The following is a 6054-nucleotide window of genomic DNA, read 5'->3' as shown; positions in this document are numbered from 1 at the left end:
CTAAATGAGATAATCCTTTGCTACCCTAACTAGGAGGAGGGGGAGTAGTATATATAGTCTAAGCGACGAAGGGGTATGTGGGAAAGAGAGATACATGGGCCTCTGGCCCGTGGCTGCGCGCAGGCAGGCGCCGGATGTCCGGGCTGGGGGCCGGATGTCCGGGGCTTCGCGAGGCGCCGGATGTCCGGGGCTCGGGCCGGCTGTCCGGGCTGAAGTGGCCAAACTTCAGGTGCGTTCTGTTGTCGATGCCGGATTTTCGGGGGAAGGGCCGGATGTCCGGGCTTTGGCGAGGCGACGGATGTCCGGGGCGGGCGCCGGATGTCTGGCCGCTGATGGTACTTGGCGGCTGGGCGGCTGCTGTGGGTGAGGTTCCAGGGGCCGAATGTCCGGGGTCCTGGCCGGATGTCCGTGTCCTCGGAGCTATCTCCGTCTTCTTCTTCCGTCGTCGCTTCCATGCTTCTCTCGCGGGTGGTGTAGTTGTTCCTTGGCGTTTGCACTCCTCGTCGTCCGTAGTGTTCCGACAATACCTATGCATGCACACGAGTGGAGTGTCAAGTATTATACCATCCTCGAAGGGGTCAAGTGAGCACGTGTAAAGGAGATGATTCACCTTTGTGTATGTGAAGTAGATGTCGCACGTGTCACTAGCCAAACAAACTCTTGACATGGTGATGTCCATAGGATGCTCCGCATCATCTCCCCTCCCTTGGGAAAGATCCGACCTCGGATCGAAAACCAAATCACCATGGGAAAGAGATGGCTTCGCCATGTAGAAGTGGACGTTCACCAAGTACTTGTCATCTTGAAGCTCAAAATGGGCACTCTCCAGTGTCGCACCATCTTGTGATTCCTTCAAAAGGAGTAAGGACAACAAACACTTGGAAAAACAAATGTGGTTAGCGTTAGTGCAAAACCAAGCATTCAAGAGGTGGTTCACCAAACAAGTGTCGTCATCATGCAAAGCATATGGTTTGACAAAGGATTGTGACATGGCATGTAAGCATATCAGTTGATCACAAGCAAAGATATCATCGGGACAAGCATGTAAATGGGAGGTAGAGATGCAAATATGTGTGTCAAGAGAATAAGCATCTACCTCAAGTTCATAGCAAGCATTCACAAATTGCACAATGAAAGGTCTATGGTAGGCATATGAATCATTCACAACACCAAATAAGATGAGATGTCTAAACATATGGGTCAAGTGCAAGGCAATCCAAGCATAATGTGCATAGGGTGTACTGAACATAGTGTGGCACTCAACACAATAGAAAGAGCAATTGTTCATCATGTGTGAGGCAATCAAGTCAATCATGTGACAAGCAATGGGACATGGCATATGTGAAGTGATGACATTGTTGCAACCAAACATATGAGAGGAGCAAATAATCCAAGAATTGGATGCAACACCCAAGGCATATGTATCATGATGCATGGAATGGTTAAAATGACAAGTCGAAGCAAGATATCTAACAAGTGTGCAATCAAGTGATCCAAGATGAACAATAAGTTTCATGGGGAAAGCAACACAAGTAGTATGATCCATAATATCCATGATCATGGTTTGGGGGTTCTCAAAAGAGAAGGATATCACCGTGAAAGCAGGTCCTTGTGCGTCCTTCACAATGCCGAAGCACAAGCAAGTGCGATGTAGAATCGTCATGGTAGAAGGTGGTTCGCTCTCAAGAGCTCGAATGGTCAACTCACGTGAAGCGGAAGTCGACACAAAGTCCAAGTATCCTACACATGCACACAAAAAAACAAAGAACGTATGCGCATGGTAGATAAACACATCATCCATCATGATGGTTCTCTTCTTTTGCACATAACAATTAGAAGCACAAGTGCATGAATACTATGATGCAACAATGGCAATATCCATGGCACTAGGTATTTGGTGCAAAGAGGTAAGACAAGCATGCTTCACGAGGAATATGTCAAAATCTCCAAATATATGTGAGAATGCTATGGGGGCAAGCTCATTAGCAAGATTAGAAACATTGTTGCACTCAATACTTGTCAAATCATCTATCATGAGAGAGGCAACATATGGAGATGTATGACAAGAAGTAATAACAATCATGTGCAAAGCATGTAGATAGTTGTCATCAACCGCATGAAGTGAGCAAGTATAAATCATTGGTGATGCAACAAGGCAAGCAATAGTAATCACATCGTGCAAACTAGTGGAGCGAAGATGCAACACACTAGAGGAAATCATGGCAATCATTTCATGTGAGCAAAGAATAGGCATAGGCAATGTACATGACATATCGCAAGCAAGAACACAAATCAAGATCATAGTATCATCATAGGCATGGGGCACAAAGCAATCATGGCAGTAACAAACAATATCTCCACCACGCTTGCAAATACACATACAAGTACTAGAATCAATCATCATGTGTAATGCAAAGCATGGGTTACAAATGCGTGGCAAAGGCATAGTAATGGGCATATCATGCAAAGTGAACATGGCAAGATGGGCAAATGATATATAATGGACAACAACCCATAACCATGTGAGGGCCATGTAAAAGAAATGCGCGAAGTGTTTGCATGAAGTGAGCGGTGGGAAAGGCAATCCATGGGATCCCAAGTCATCATTGCTCTCTAGAGCTCGTTTTGTCAACTCATGGGATTGTGAGGTTGACAAGTGGTCATGGGTACCTACACAATAAAGACACAATCGAAAGAAATTGTGTGTGTGGTAAATGTACACATCATCCATCATGATGTGTATGTGCAAGTGAGTGTTAGCACAAGATAAGCATCGCTCAAAGAAATTTGATGCATGGTATAAGAACATGTCATCCATCATGAAAGAATAGTTGTTATGTATGACACGATGGGGATGCAAATTGAGCATACTAGTATATGGCACAACAATATCATTATGATTCATGGGGAGCATATTGTGCACATAATTATTGGGATCATGCAATGGATAGGATGGATCAAAATCTCCTAAAATGTATGAAGAAACTATGGGGGTCTCCTCATGAGCAATATTGTAATCATATGGAGAAAATGGACAACATCCACAACAATGCATATCCGAAGCTAGGTGGTCATGGCATGGCATATGAGATAAATGATGCAAAGGGAGCATGTCAATATCATCGCAAGAAAAACAAATGCCAATAACCATGGGCTTGTCATCTATGCCATATGTGCAAATTGGGTTAATTTTAATGGCATATGCATAGTCACTACGAAGAGATTGCAAATATGACATATGATTGATCTCATGCATAGCATATGACAAGTCAAGCGGATTGTGAAACATGATGTGACCTAAAGAATTGTCACAAGAAATCCTATGTAACATGGCATCACAACTAATAGACTCCACATGGCAATCATCATACTCATCATAAATGGGTAAATCATCCCACGGGGAAATCTCAATAGCATGAAGCAAGGTAATAGGTGGATCAACATCATGCAAGCAATCAATGTCAAGAATGTCCACTAGTGGGACTAGAGCATCACCGTCACCTATGTTACCTTTGTCATTCCAATCAAGTGGTGTAGGTGAGGTGGGAAAGACCAAATGGTGGCCATCTTCATCTTGATGGAACCATGTGGGGGGTGCATCATATTCCACCATGGACATCGTCATGTCCATAGGAAGGACGAAGTCGTCGTGAATCGGCGCGTCATCATAAATGAGACCTAGCATCAAATGAGAAGACACAATAGAGGTAGAGGTTAAGTCATTAGAAATCGAAGTGGCCTCACTCTCTCTATGTGGTGGTTCACTCACTCCCTCAAAGTAGGTGCACTCAATCGCACGTATGGTGGAGTCACTCATCTCACTCAAGTGGTGGGGGTTGTGGCTCTCATCACATGGGAATTGGGGCAGCACATCGGATATGTGGCTAGTGGTGAAGTCACTCTCACTCTCAATATGGTGGCACAAGTCACTCAAGTCATCATACGTCGCCGTGGTCGAAGTGAAATACTCTACCATCTCATCGCCGTCGCCGTGGATGAAGGCCGAAGATGGCACATCATCACTCTCGCCTCCTAAGATGGAAGCATCATCCTTGCTCGTCACCATGTCGCTTGCCTCAAAAGCTTGGTCCTTGAAGGTCTCTGTAGTCATACTCGTCGCCGCACCATCTTGAAAAAGAGTCATGGAGGACTCGGCATCATCAATGCCACAAAGAGGGATGGCGGTGAAGTCGATCTTGGGAGCATCGTCTTGGAGCTCGTCGGGCTTGGACATCTTGGTGGTACTAGCGTCATGCTCATCGTCTTTGAGCTTGGTCTTCGAGAAGTGTGCTTGGGGTGGAGAAGCCTTGGCCTTCATGAGTTCTTGTTCCGCCTTGAGAGCACCAATGTAGTTGTCGTCGAGGGACTTGTAGTTCTCGAGGAAGATAGTCGTGGAGGTGGCATTGTTAAATCCCATCATGAAGTGGAACTTCATTGACATGGGGTCGTCCACGGCGGCTCGTCGCAAGGCAATCTTCATCTCCTTGAAGTACGCGTCGATGGACTTGGATCCTTGGTTGGTGTTCTCCAACTGGCGTAGAAGTTGTTCCGTGTAGGTTGGAGGCACAAACTCTCGCCGCAAAGCTTTCTTCGTCTTGGGCCAACTCATGTCATAGGTTTCCGAAGGTGTGTGAAGCCACCATGTCGAGGCGTAGTCGTGAAAGTTTCTTGTGGCACACTTCACTTGATCTTCGGGAGGAACTTGATGTAGCTTGAGGTAGTCGTCCATTAGGTGCTCCCACTCGAGATACTCCTCGGGTTCTTGAGTCCCATAGAAAGGAATCTCATGGTCGGTGTCGAGGTTGTAGTAGCTCGTGGAAGTCGCGGACTTGAGCTTGGGGAGCTTCTCTTGAGCGTAATCTTGAGGTGGTTGTTGGCGAAGATGCCGTATATCCGTAGGCGAAGATGCCTTGAAGTCGCTTGGCAAAGATGCCAAGGGAGATTGTGAAGTCGATGAGCGGTTGTTGGTGTAGAGCTCTTGACCTTCACGTTCTTGGTGGTGATGGTGTCGATGCCGATGTGACCTTGCCGGAGATGGTAGCTCGGAGGCATGTGCTCTTGAGCGTCTTCTCGAAGATGAGGAAGATCGCTTGTAGGACTTGATGAGGGATTGGATCTCCTCCATTTGAGCTTGCATCTTGGCGTCGTTGGAGTTGTTCGTGGCATCGAACTCGTCGTTGTTGTAGACCGAAGGTGAAATTCCTTGCCTATCCATCACAAGAGTCGAGCAAATGTGAGTGGGAGAAAGAGAAGAACGATACCAAATGTACCTTGACCGATGTTGAAGATGGATCAATGATCACTCAATGTGTTACAAGGAAATAGCACAATTGTTACCAATTCTTGTCGGTTTCTCACACCTACATAGGTAAGGCTTATAGTGGAGCTTGGTGAGGATAGTGGCACAAAAAAATTGATGCAAAATGTTAGCAAGAGTCAATAATGTTGAAAAAGATTCACAAATTCACAAGTGAAACAAGTAGACCAATAGCAAAGAAAGGCACACGGAAACACACACACGGATAGATAAATGGGGTCGTGCAACCAAGGAATGAGCACAAAATGTGGAGTCCACGGAAAACGCTCGTGTTGCGCAACTCAAGAGAGACGCTAGCACGGTTGGTCAATAGGCGGATACGACACTTGTGCACAACCTATGATATGCAAAATGGATATACTTTCTATCCCAAGTATGCTATATATGTATGGTTCCCGGTGTTTCTCTCAAGATGATCCAAGATGATCGGATATGACAATCTTATATGCAATGTGGTATGATGCTATGGCACTTGCTTACAAGCTTCTTTGCTCTTCTCTTTTGCTTAAAAGCTTTTTTTTGTATGGCCACTTTGCAAAATGCACAAATCAAGATAGCAATTGTGTATATGCGGGAACAAACTTGAGGCACACGGGATGATATCATACCAAGATGATATGGTATGTATGCAATGTATATGGTGTGGATCACTAATGTGCACAAGTAACGTTGCCGGCAATACTCAAATGGCTAGTCTCGATAGGCAAGTGACGCAAAATGGGCTAGGGGTTATCAAT

The sequence above is a fragment of the Aegilops tauschii genome, chromosome 4 (genome assembly GCF_002575655.3).
Source record: "Aegilops tauschii subsp. strangulata cultivar AL8/78 chromosome 4, Aet v6.0, whole genome shotgun sequence".
NCBI classification, from domain to species: domain Eukaryota; kingdom Viridiplantae; phylum Streptophyta; class Magnoliopsida; order Poales; family Poaceae; genus Aegilops; species Aegilops tauschii.
The sequence above is the reverse complement of the archived record's forward strand: the minus strand, read 5'-3'. Positions refer to the sequence as shown.